The sequence below is a fragment of the Rhinolophus sinicus genome, chromosome 1 (assembly GCF_057876585.1).
Source record: "Rhinolophus sinicus isolate RSI-liver-muscle chromosome 1, RSI-T2T, whole genome shotgun sequence".
NCBI classification, from domain to species: Eukaryota; Metazoa; Chordata; class Mammalia; order Chiroptera; family Rhinolophidae; genus Rhinolophus; species Rhinolophus sinicus.
Window position 1 is genome coordinate 256957 of NC_142501.1, and position 13947 is coordinate 270903.

Consider the following 13947-nt stretch of genomic DNA (forward strand, 5'->3'; position numbering starts at 1 on the left):
GAATGCTAAAGCTATGAGGAAAGGTTGTTGGGGAACAGGATATTTCCATATGCCAAAGTATCACCCCACAGAAAACTGCAAAGGGAAAACAAAATCTACTTTTACAGTGGAGAGGTCTAGAGATCATCCAACTTAGCACTAGCAGTGGGACCAACCTCACATTCTGGACCTCCTGATATGTTGCAGTATGAAGTTGAGAGTATCACCTATGACGTCCTCTTGTCAAAATGTTTTAAGTGGAATCTACTCAAGCCTTTAGATTTGTCTTCCAATTTACAGAAAATACAGGGAAGAGAAGAACAAATAAAATGACACCATAATAAAACAATCAGACAAATCCAAAACATGGGACACGCCACAAGAAACTAACTCAGTTTCTTTAAAAATTCAGTGTCATTAAAAAAAAAAGAGAGTTTTTGTTTTAGATTTGAAAGAAATTAAAGATTTATCACAACTAAATGTAATATATGAACCTTCACTGGATATTGCTTTTGAAGAATCCAGCTATAAAAGATAATTTGAATATGGTTTAGATATTAGGAAAATATTATTAGTTTTTTAAAGGAATGAAAATAGCACATATTGTAGTTATAATGATCTTATTTTTGAGAGATACATACTAAATAGGGGTGAAATGTTGTGATCTACAATTTATTTTCACACAGTTTAGCAAAAAACACTGACTATATATACTTATATGTATTTAAATTCAATATACATCAATATACATAGATACAGAATGTTAAATTAGTTGACTTAGGTATATGGTTTGTTTACTGTACTATCCTTTCAGCTTTTTGATATGTTTAAAATGCTTTTTACTCGACAGTTGGGGTTGAGGGGCAGGGTGGATATTGTATGGACTCTTGGCCTCAACCCTGACATATGGGTCTTTCAAAAGACCTCAGGTGACTGATGTACCCTCAGGGATGAGAACCACTGATCAATGCCCACATTGAACACGAAACTGAGGTCTAAAGAGTTGAAATGACTTTCCAAGGAGAACAAAGACTAGAATTCATGTTCCTAGGCTTCCAGTCCTGTGTTCTTTTCTTGTAAGGCCTCTAACAGAATTTCCTAGATTAGAAACCTTACCCTCCTGAACACCTGAAGTTCTTGTTTGCCAAGCAGGTGAACTGCCCAAGGTAAGGAAGGATTTGGGTACCTACAGAATGCTCGGTTGTTGGAGTCAGGTTAGGGGAGGTGAGGATGAAAATTATTACAGGAGAAAAAAAACAATGGCGATACTAAGGGCAAGGACAGTCCTAATTTTAAAAATTGAGTTGAATTACACTGGAGAGCTAAATTTTCTGTTATTTTCAGTGAGGATAATTCATTACAATGAACCTTATTTTACATGTCTGTAAGACATAATATATTGATAAAATCACAGATTAATAAAAAATTCTACAAGTCCTGATTATTAGCTGGAAAGAGTTTTCGGATGAAGTCTGTGGTGTTGAAGGAGCCCTGGTTCCTTTCAGAAACAGAAAGAATTGAAGATGGCAAAGTGGTTGGTCCCAAAGTCTAGTGGGAAGGGCATGAGTTTTTGCAGTCAGACAAGATCTGGGTTCAAATTCTGACTCTGTCACCAGTTTTGTGACATTAAGCAAGTTATGTGAGAACGCCCAATGTCAGTTATGCGTCCCTATTGCCCGGCACTACGCTAGGTTCTTAGAGAGCAGTTACCAGGACGCACAAGGTTCTGCTCTCCGAGAAACCCAACATTTAATTAAGAAATAGGGATATTCAGGTGGGCTTCCTAACTCTGAAAGGACTTAGAGTCGAATCCTACCCTGTGGGAGTTGGGTGGGCGGAGGCAAAAGAACGAATATTTTAAGGAAATATGCAGGAGCCTGATAGCCTGGAATGGCTCAGGAAACAGAATTCCTGTGCCTTTAACGTAGGTGGTTGCGATTATTTAGTGAAACTATGGAAAGCACCTAACTCTGAATCAGATGCAGGAATCAGGGCCGGGCGCGAAGCCTGAATGTTAACAAAGCCTCCCTCCAAAGGGAAGGGGATTCAAACATTCCCTAACCACGAAAACAACACACCTGGCGTGTAAAGAACACAGGTAAGAAGCGAGGGAGGGAAGCGAAGTTTACATCGGAGAGGGCGTGGCTGCAGGCTACTCCGGACGTCCTCTTCCGGACTTGGCCCGCGCCCCGGAAGCAGTTGTTGTTGAGGGACTCTGGGCCCGTTACGGATATTGTGGCGCGTACTGTCGCAATGTTGCTGTCCGCGGTCTCCTGTAAGTGGGGAATGGGAGGCGGCGGCGGCGGCGGCAGGGCCTGCGGCGAGGGCGGGAGTTCGTAGCAGGCAGGTCCCAGGACCATGCGGGGTTGGGTGTGCGCGTCGGCCGGGAAGTTGCTGCTGCGGCCCTGCCTGGCTTCAGGACTACAGCGTCCGGCATGCCCCGCGCCTCACTTTGGGGCGAGTGGATCTTGGGGTCTGCTGGGCTAGTTGTGGGCGGGCATCCGATTGTGGTTCGCAGGGACCACAGAGTCTGGACTGCAGGAGTGGGGCGCTTTTCCCACCCTTGGTAGAGACGTGTCAGAATCACTGGGCGTGCGAACTAGGAAAAACCTTAGACCTTGTAGTCGACTGGTTTCCAACTCTAACGATAAGAAAACGGCTTCCGCGAGAGGGGCAGTGATTTGCCCTAGGTCACACAGCTGGGCTGTGAAAAGGAGTGTTCTGACGCCCAAGACAGTGCTCTTCCCTGCACCAGTTGACTTCCCGGTTAGATTTAGTTTCCCTTCTCCACCTGATGTGATGGTTGCGGTTTGCATAGGTTAACTTGTCAAACGAGACTTGTACCACCAGTGCGAGTAATTTGCACCTTAGAAGGGAAACAAATGGAGCAGCTGTTACTCAAGAAAGATTTAAAAGGTAACCAGTCCAACTGAAAAGAGATTATGCAAAGCATTACATCCAGAATTGTGTTGGTCTGATTGGATCTTTTTATCTTCCTTCTATAAAATCCTAAGGAGATTTCCAACGTGTTTCCCCGAAAATGAGACCTAGCCGCACAATCAGCTCTAATGCGTCTTTTGAAGCAAAAATTAATATAAGATCTGGTCCTATTTTACTATAATATAAGACCAGGTCTAATATAATATAATATAATAGTATAGTATAGTATAGTATATGTAATTAATGTAACATAAGATAATACCGAGTATAATATAATACCGGGTCTTATGTAATACAATACCCAGTCTATATAATATAAGACCAAGTCTTATATTAATTTTTGCTCCAAAAGATTCATTGGAGCTGACTGTCCAGCTAGGTCTTATTTTCCGGGAAACAGAGTAATAGCTAGGGCATAGTTACTTGAGTGACAACCATGGCATACTTCATGATGTAAATGTTTTTTGGTTATTAATGACATTTATATGAACTTTCATTAAGAAAGATACTAAATTGATTTTTTCTTTCCTCTTCCCATATTTCCTTGCTACAAAAAAGTTGCCAAGAGCAAGTCAAAGTAAGTAAAAGTTTTCTTTTCAACTTGTTTTAAATTAATTCGTTAAAAGTCCAGCCGCTGCCAGTACATCTGTATATTAAACTAAGCCTTGATTTGGCCTTGATTTTTCTGAAAGTTGGCTTGAGGGCTACTTACTTGATGAATCATTTTGGCCCTATGAACTCTTTGAAAAAGTATTTTTCCTCCTGTCCAACTGACCTACTTAAGTGAGCATTCAAATAATTCACTTAAAGGAGCTCTTGCTATCTTATTCCTAAAGAAACCATCAGGGTCCCCGTGTTCTCTTTGGATTACCATTATATTTCTTTTTATTCAAATTGAGGACCAAAGGCCATTTGTCTGGAGCTCACTACAAGAATCTTGCAGAACAAGCTGTGATTTGATTAAACCATAGAGCCTATTTTAATGAGTTTTTTAATCCTTTGCATTCATGGTATAAGCATTTAAAAAATAGCAAAGATTAAAGAATCTATGATGTACCAGAAAGACTGTAAATACCCAATTGGTATCTTAAAATAAATTTTATAGATAGTAAATAAAGTAAGATTTGTTTGTGTTTAAAATAGGAACATTCTAAAGCAGCCTTTGCTTACCATCCAAAGGCTGGTAAGACATATCACAAATCCTTAAAATTAGTTTTTTTTTTTAGATTAAAGTTAATGAAAAATATATATACTGGAGTCCCCAACAAAATCTTTTACTGATTCATATAGCTTTTCCCACAATCTAGTTATTTATGTTAGAATCCTCCACCTCTAGGTTCTGTATGAATCTCCCATGTCTTCGATTTCTCTAGAGCTACTCCCTGCCTCTCATTTCTTTGTATATTTCTTATGACATTTGTTACATATTTTGCCTTATACAACTTCTGTACACAGCTCACCTTCCATACTATACCGTTAGTTTCTTGAGGGTGCACACGCAGTGTTAATAGAGTTTTGCAGGTCCCATTGTGCTTTCCACAGAGTAAGCATGTAATAGATTTTTGTTAAAGCTTTTTGAATGAATGACTAATTATTGTCTCTCTTAATCAACAAATATTGTATGCCTCTTATGTATGAGGCACTGTGCTGAACATCGAAAGGGATGCGAAGATGTGTAGATACTTAGGTGCTTCCAATTCTTGTTGGAATTAGATGACACATAAATATGGTCCGCATAGTGACACAAAACACATGAAAAAAATACCAAACAGTACAAGGTATTAAAAGGTCCAGTGAGGCAAAACATGACTTTGTGCTTCGGAAAACTATAACTTAAAGGAAATATGAAGAGGAACAAGATTTTGCATGTTAGCAATGTAAAGCTTCCAATCCCTTAATTTTGTCCCTGAGTTTACTCTTTTCTTTTTTAAAACCTCTGAAATTATTAGTTTATTAGTTTATCCAGGACTCAGGTGTTCAGTATTCCTCCTGAAATTACATAAACAAATGCAAATGGAAAGAATCCAAATCAAAATTATATAACAAAACAGCATTCCATCATAAAAGCATGTAAAATTACAAGAATGCCATTGTAAAATACTGGCACTTTAAGAGAATGATCATCTCAAAAACCACAAAATTGCCACATTGTCCCCTGAACGGCTCAGCAGATAAATATATGACCCTAATGAAAGAGTTTGAGTTTTGTAAGAAAAATCAAGTTCAAATAAATTGGACAATTCATACTGAGATACAATGTTTAAGTGTCGTCTTCCCTCATGTCTCTTTAATGTACAAAGGGCAAACCACAATATAGGAAAATATGCTGGATTTTTAATGTTGTGTACCATTTTAAAAGTTGGCCCAATTAATTAAAAATACCTTTAAAGGAGTCTCATTTCTAAGTCTATCCATATTCAGATAAATAGAAGACATTTACAGCCAGCACTTTTGTTTTTTTAATCAGAGCCTTGCCAGGACTAATGTCAACAAAAAGTTTAATACGGCAGTCTTGTATTTTAAGCTCACGCTTTTGGGGATACATTCTCAGGTCTTCTTTAATGTGGGAAGTGCAAATATAGCTGCCATTGCATGGTAATGGGAGTTAAAAAATGTAGAGTCCTCACGTAAAGATTAGAACATACTTTATTAGTCCTTCAAGGACAGACTTTCAAAATGTTTGATTCTGATAATCTCATGCTGTGAGTAGACTGGTTACTTTTTACTTGTAGATGTAACTGGGCAATGTGAAATTTGATATCAACTGCTCAAGATTTTAGAGTTTCAGTTATGGATGAAAACTGTCTCAATTCAAACTCTCTTACTACCCTCATCATGAGTATGCAGGGTGTGTAGACAAAAGCTTTCTATTAGCTATCTATATGAAAAGATAAACACTGTAATAAATCACATGATCCAAAATGGGCAAAAGCAAAAGACTAGTTTCCCCTCAAGAAGAAAATTTCAGACCTCTGAAAAGGACAACAAATACTAATAAAAAAATTATATTTACTTAGAAACATTCAGAATGTCAACAAAACAGCTGCAATATTTTTTGCAGTTGCAGAGTTGTATTTAGTTACCAGAGCAATGATTTTGTATAAGCTGCATCAGAGACAACTGAAGATGGAAAAACTACCATCCCCATATATAACTAATTTGTGCTGTGCACCAACCGGGACTGGCTTTAAATTTCCATGCCAATTTACAACCCCCGTACGGTAGCAGGCAAGGTTAGTGGCTACTGGAAATGCCACCAGAACAGGGCTGTCTGAAACACATTCGGTGGTGTGTTAACTGTACAAAAAGAGACACTGTACAGTTTAAGAACAAATGTTACACAACCTTACATTTCACCTTTTTTCTTTAAAAGGAGTGAGTTGTGTACGGGAGGTTAAATGCTTTACAGACAAGAAAAACACTGCACTGGAACCAACTTATTCCATCGTCTTCTTCATCCTCCTCTTCCTCATCCTCTTCATTTTCCTCCTCTTCCTCTTCTTTTTCTTGCTCTTTTCAGCCTTGATAACTCCCTTTGTGGCCGCAGCAGGCTTTCCTTTAGCTCGATATGCAGCAATATCCTTTTCCTTCAGCTCAGCAGCCTTCTTCTCTTAAGGCCGCTTGTCATCTGCAGCGGTGTTACTGCACGTATCGCCCAGCTCCTTTGCAGCATCCCCAGTGGATGGGACGGGATGCTCGCCTTTGATTTTTGGGAGATACTCAAACAAAACAAGAAAAAGCCTGGTTGGGTGCATTGGATCCTTGAACTTCTTTTTTGTTTCTCCTTTAGGAGGATATAAGTTTTCATTTCTCTTTCCTAACGGGCCTTGTCTGTCTTTGCCTTGTCTTCAGATTTTCCTTTTTCCTTAGCAGACATGGTCTTCCCCCTCTGAGCACTTAGAAAACTCTGAGAAGTAACTGAAGCGTCTGGGTGCTTCTTCGTGTGCTCCTCCCGGCAGGTTTGCACAAAGAATGTGTGTGGTGACAGTTTGCCTCTCTGCCTCTGAGTTTCTCCTTTGCCCGTGTTTATTGTCCTCAGTGGGCACAGAGCTGCTCCGTACCCGTCCGGCCTACACTTGTCCCTGCGCTGTCTCTGTGGAGCCCAATGTACTGCAATGGCTGTCTCTGATATTACTCTTACTGCTCATCCCTGGAACATAGAGCTCTTTTAGACAGCCGTCTTCATGTTTCCTGACTGGTCAGTTAGGGGTAACAGTACTTTTGTATTTTCCTCCCTCCTGCCTTCTGCTGCTTCTGAGAGGTGGGTGTGTCAAGAATCCTTCTCACAACGTAGTTTAATTGTTCTTGTTGCTGTGGTTAGGTCATTACCAAGGCACTGCGTACAATGGAACAAACCTTGGGAATCAGCCACTGGAATTGTTATTTATGGAGAACGTAACCTGTCTTAGAACTGAATCTTCTTAGGGCCAAGTGGTGTCCCACAACTAATACACTGCACAGGGCTCTCACACTGTGCCATCCCCTGTAACTGATGTCAGTCTATTTCTTCAGCTGTAACAGCTGACCCTTAAATCCTAGGACTATTCTGGTGAAAATGGTGAGCCAAGCGGGGCAGGTTTCTCCTTCAACACTAAGAGAAGCCGACTACGAGAGAAACTGACTCTGCTGCATTATGATCCAGTTGGTAAGATTCAGAGAAGTTACTCTGTCATAAAGTCAGATGCTTTCAAGGCCTATTACTCTTTCCAGACTGATGCTGACTATCTGGTGGCAGTTGTGTGGCCCTTTTGACAGTGTATCATTCATACAGCACATGTGTATTGAATGTTGACTCCGGTGCCACTTACTATGCCAGGTGCTGGGATGGACTAAGACATAAGACAGGCTCAGGACCTGTACTCTTGGCACTTACAGTCTGATTTGGAAGGGAGAGAAAAAAAGGACAAGTTATGCTAAGTGCTACGAGAGAAGCAAGCTGGATGCTGAGATACAGGATAAAGTTGGAGTGGGTGTAGCTCAACTTTATTTTGTCCTTCAGATAGGATAGATCAGGGAAATTCTCTCTAGTAGGAGATCGTTAACCAAAGATCTGAAGGTGAGAAAAGCCATGTAAGGAGAATAGGCGATCTTGTTCTGGAACCAGAGAAGCGTGTCTTGAGAAGGGGAGGGAGTATTCTTCTGTGGGATCATCTGTCCCACAGTGGCAAGTAATTAGGTCCAGATTTGAGAAAAGGAAGTATGGTGTCTCTATATTAGTGCAGGCAGGTAGGAAATTTCATTTTCTATTTTGAACCATCTGCTAAAATACTATCATAAATGGTAACTTTAAACGGTCCCAGTAATAAAAGTGCTTGTCCAGAAGGGCAGGTGTGCCCAAGACCAGATTGGCTGCTTACAAACAAGAGTCAGCACCTGATTGCTATTGGTGGAAACCTATCCTGTTTGGATTTCATGAGCAGATTTATGCAAAATAAACTAACAAACAAATTACTTATTTTAAAACTTTGGGCCATTCTTTTCATTTTTCTGCCCTTGCTTTGCTAATTACAAATAGCCCTTGGTTATTGCTTGTTAATGAGGGCTGTACTGGAACTTCTGGGTTGGTGAATATGTGGAGATTCTGGGAGAGTGGCATGCTGGGAGAAGAAGGCCTAGAAGCTCTGGTCTTTTCCCATGCGTTGCCCTTGCGTCTCTTCCATCTGGCTGTTCCTGAGTTACTGTCTCCAGGTAGATAGTGTCAGAACTGAAATGAATTATGAGACACCCAGTTGGTGATCAGAATTGAAATTGGTACCAGAGTCTTCTTTCCCGAAATCCATCCATCATGTAATGAAAGATAGGCATTTAACCTCATAATCAACTTTCTCATTAACTAAGAACAAGAACTCATAGACTCTACTTCTGGCCAAGATGGGTATAGGGACCAAATTTACCTTCCCACCTGAAACAACAACTTAAAAAGGACAATATAGGCAACAAAAGACAGTGATCCCTGACACAAAGGAAACAAATTAGTGCTTGTGAATACTCAGAACAGGAAAATTCTGTCTTCTTTGCTCACCTACACAAGTCTTCATGTCTTCAGATGCTATGAATCCATCCTAACACAAGCACCTGTATTCTCCAGGCGAGCTGTATCCCATTTTATAGATGAGGAATCTGATGCCAAGGATCTTAATCAAGGACACGCAGCTAAAATATGTGACAGAGTAAAGATTTGAGCTCAGGACTGTCTGAATCCAAACCTCGGGCTCTGAACCAGTCTGTGTAGGGACATGTTATTGACAGATTCCACAGGAGGCTAAAGCTTACTTAACGCTTCAGGACCTCGGGCTGGGCATTAGTGTGAATCCTGGCTGCCAGCTACGTTGATAGATGCCTTCAGGGTTTGTTAAGAAGGTCTTACAACCACTGTTCCTTATGCTGCATTTGTCAATGTCTAAGAAATATAAAAATAAAGCACCTTCAAAAGAAAAGGGCTATACCAGTGTGAGGAGGCATTTTAAAAAGGCTCTGAGACACACAGTTGTCAGCTTAAAATTGTGTGAGTTCCATTCTTTAAGAAGATAAAATAAAATTTCCTGCTACTTTTATGGTGTTAAGATTTCCGGTCATTCTTTACTGTAATAAAAAGGGAATTCTAGGTTTGTACCTGGTGATTAGGAGTCTGAATTTCAGGATGATACTACTAATACTAATGGTGAAAAGTTACGATAAGGTGTGTGTCTTAGTCCGTTTGGGTTGCTATAACAAAATACCTCAGGCTGGGTGGCTTATAAACAACAGAAATTTATTTCTCAGAGTTCTGGGGCCTTGCAAGTCCAAGATCAAGGAACCAGCACGGTCGCTTTCAGTTGAGGGCCCTATTTCTGGTTCATGGTCTGTGCCTTCTTTCTGTGTCCTCACGGTGCAAGGGCAAGCAAGCTCAGTGGGGGTTTCTTTTCTAAGAGCGTTAATCCCATTTATGAAGACTCCACCATCATGGCCAAAGCACCTCCCAAAGGCCCCACCTCCTAATACCATCATCTTTGGGGGCTTAGGATTTCAAATACAAATTTGGGGTCAGGGGAACACAATCAATCAGACCGTGGCAATATGATGCTGGATTGCTATGGTGTTTTTCTCCCTCTGATTTCTTTGCGTCAGTTGGTGAAACTCAGTGGTGAACTTTATAATAAAGTACAGGCATACCTCGGAGACATTCCAGGTTCGGTTCAAGACCACTGCAATAAAGAGAATATGGCAATAAAAGCGAGTCATGCGAATTTTGGGGTTTCCCAGTGCATGTGAAAGTTATGTTTATACTGTAGTCTATTAAGAGTACAATAGCATTGTGTCGAATAAAAACAAGGTACATGCCCTAATTTAAAATAATTTATTGCTAAAAAATGCTAACCCTCATCTGAGTATTCAGGGAGTTGTAATCTTTTTGCTGGTAGAGGGTCTTGTCTTCCATCGGTAAAAAACACCAATTATCTGCAAAGTGCAGTAAAGTGAAGTGCAATAAAATGAGGTATGCCTATTGTTTTCCTAGCATTTTAGTTTCTGTAGAGTTTTTAAGGAACTTGTATATTAAAAAATGATGATTAAATAACCTCTATGATATTCTAAGTATGAACGTATTGAATTCTTCATCCTTACTTAGACCTGAGGAACAGTTGGCCCTCGGTACCCTTGGGTTCCACATCCATGGATTCACCCAACTGTGGATTGAAAATATTTGAAAAAAAAGTTATATGTTGGCTGACATGTACCATGTAGTTAGGCCTCTTGGTGGTGTCGGTACTGAACGTGTATGGTAATTTTTTCCTTTTCATTCCCTAAACAATACAGTATAACAACTATTTGCATAGCATTTATATTGTATTAAGTATTATAAATAATCCAGAGATGATTTCAAAGTATACGGGAGGATGCGCGTAGGTTATATGCAAACACTACGGCATTTTATAGAAGGGACTGGAGCGTCTGTGGATTTTGCTGTCTGGGGTGGGGGTGGTGGTGTCCTGGAACCAATCCCCATGGATATCCAGGGACTCTGTTCCTAGGAACTTAGTATTTGTTAGATGGATTTTAAGTTTTGAGATTGGGGAAGGATACAACCATAAACAGTTCTGACCATAAATTGAAAGTGGCAGAAGAGATTCATACATAAATTTTAAATAGACGATTAGAACTTTTCTGATAAGGAGTGGTCTGAGCTTTGACAGTACAACTTTGTTTTTTCTGAAGAAGAGAATGTTCTGGGACAGCACACTGGCTGCCTGCCCACCTGCTGCGTGCCCTGCAGGCTTGCGTGCTGATGTCTGTCTTGGGGCCTGCCCATTGCTCAGGGTACCAAACAGCTTGGCAGTTCTCCCAGCAAATTTTACTGCTATGAGTAAATGGTTAGTTTAAGGGTAACGTTTTGTTAGTTTGCTTTATGAAGGAAATCAGGTAAGGAAACACAGAAAAATTCCCAGTTATTTGAGCTTTTCATGGTATATCCCGTTGTTTCCCTGAAAATATGGTAGCCACACAATCAGCTCTAATGCGTCTTTTGGAGCAAAAATTAATATAAGACCCAGTATTATATTTATATTATTATATTATATTATATTATATTATATTATATTATATTATATTATATTATATTATATTATATTATATTATATATGATATGATATTATACCTGGTCTTACCGGGTCATTCTAACTTTTGCTCCAAAAAGTGCATTAGAGCTGTTTGTCCGGCTACGTCTTATTTTCAGGGAAACACGGGACTCTGGCTAGAACTAGCCTCTGTCCTTCCAAACTTGTTTTCTTCGTATAAAACTAGATACGAATTTCTGAGGTGAAGGATTAAAGACTGAAGCATGAGCTTATTAAACTTTTTTAAATATATGAAGGTTTATCATAATAAAATGAAAGCTTGTCAGTTTTAATTCCTTGGATGACCAACCAAGACAATATAGACGGTAAAGCAGAATTGATTTAGGTTAAGATTGGAAGGAAAGAGCTTGACAGATTCATTCCTGTATGAGTTAAGCAGCAACTATTTTGACCAAATTACATTACGTTGTGATTGTGGATAGTGGAGTGTCACTTCCACTCAATTTGCACGTAGTGAGTATTCATTGTATATCTGGCAACAACCCTGTGATGGGGGTGGAGTTATCCTCTCAGGGACAGAAACTGAATGTAGAGCTTTTTGAAGAAATTTGCCCAGGGATTCAGCAGATAAACGGTGGAGCCAAAGTTTGAACCCAACCTTTCTGATGCCAGGCCCCCTATTCTTTTATTACATGGAGCCGAATCTTCCTATTTTTTCTTAATGGGGACCCTCCCCTGTGGTCAGCCTAGCATTCAAAGCCATGAAGCCCACTCTCATTCCTGCCTCTCACCACCATTCCTCTCCACTAGATGCCCAAGGACTCTTCTTCAACTTTTGTAAACTCCACACTGCCGAGCACAGTTCGTGGACTTAAGTGTTCTTTGAATTAAGGGAACAAATGCAGTGAATAAATCAAAACTTTTTCATAAAATAAAGCCTTGCTTTACTAATTTGCTCCTGTTCAGGGTCATTTAAATAATCTTCTGATTGGTTACCAGTGAAACAAGTTCCTTTTGTCATCCATCTTTTTAGTTCTATGTAGCAAACATGGGGGAAATATTTCTTGCAATGAATAATAGTATCTGATAGGGAACTATTTTGGTTCTTTACTGCCATTTTATAATGCTTTGTAGTGCTCCTTGGACTTCAAAGGAGCATCATTCCTACTTATATGTAATATTAGATGATTTGACATATTAAGAATAGCCCTATGTAATATATATATTTTATTAATACAGATAAAATCCTGTTGACTGGTTAATGGTTCTTAAATCTAACTACCCATTAGAATCATGAGGGTTTTAAAAAATGTAGACTTCTAGTCCCTTTCTAGATCTACTGTTAACAGAATTAGGGTAGGAGTGGAGGTAAGCAGCAGGAATTTATTTCAGTTAGCTTCCTAGCTAATTATTAATTATAGACAGTTTGGGAATCTCATATACAGAGTATCCATATTGATTATAGAAGAAAAAGAAAAAACTAAGCTAAAATCTCTTTGTGTGGTAGGGACAAGTGAGTTGTTATGTCATAGTCATTTGAGTTCCTGGATCTTCCTAGGTGCATTTTTTTTTTTTTTTTTTTTTTTGGCAAAGAATTCGGGTGGTGTGGTGGGGGTAGGGAGAGGAGAGGGGGAAGAGCAAGAGAGAGAGAGAGGTGTGTGTGTGAAGTTAATGGAGAACTATAGGGCATTATGGGAACTAGGAAAACCTTACTGTCTAGCATCTACTTTCAAATCTTTCATCCGGCAGTTGTTTTGTTTCAGAGAACTAAACTCTCGTATTTATAATAATGAGATTGTAGTTATATTAATTCTATTACCAAACTAGAAAATCATATTTGGGTATGTGAAACCATCTCTGGAAAGCGCAGGTTTAATGTGTATGTATTCTTTCATGCAAGCTGCCTTTTCTTCCATGGTCTGCTCAGTTCTTACTCCTTTCTCTGGAGTCCAGCTCCAATCTGTCCTTGCTTACCTCCTATGAGAATGGATGGTAACTGGGTGAAGACATGGAATGTTTCCCATTTTTTGCCCATAATTTTCTTTTTTAATTTGAATATTTCCCCATTGGTTGAAATGTGACCTTGTGGGGACCAAGGATGCCACGGATTGGCTGGTGACCTTCCCTTGTTTTCCTTACCATTTTCTCAGTCTTTGGCCTCTGGGATTGAGGAACTGAGTTTGCAAGTCAGCTCCATCCTCGTGTCAAAGGAGCGTAAGAGAAAGGGGAAGACTCACGGTCCGATGCGTATTTTTATTAGAAAATGGTGATGATACTTTCTAGTTTTCTGCCATAATCTTCTTTTCTCCTCCTACAGTGAAAACCAAAGTCCTCTTTGTGGAACAGAAACAATGCCCCTCTAAACAATGGATTGAAAATGAATTTGATTTATAAATGAGAAGACTGAGGGCGGGATACCGATTCGATAAATTCTGCAGCATGTAATAAAAGAAGAGGAAATGACATGGAATCTCTG

General features: G+C 39.6%; 2 pseudogenes; one reads left to right on the plus strand and one right to left on the minus strand.

The window, feature by feature from the left end:
- Window positions 1-2174: 2174 nt before the first annotated feature.
- On the plus strand, window positions 2175-13865 carry LOC148758989 (large ribosomal subunit protein bL33m-like; annotated as a pseudogene).
- Window positions 5884-7399, minus strand: LOC148758990 (high mobility group protein B1 pseudogene; annotated as a pseudogene).
- Window positions 13866-13947: the final 82 nt, after the last annotated feature.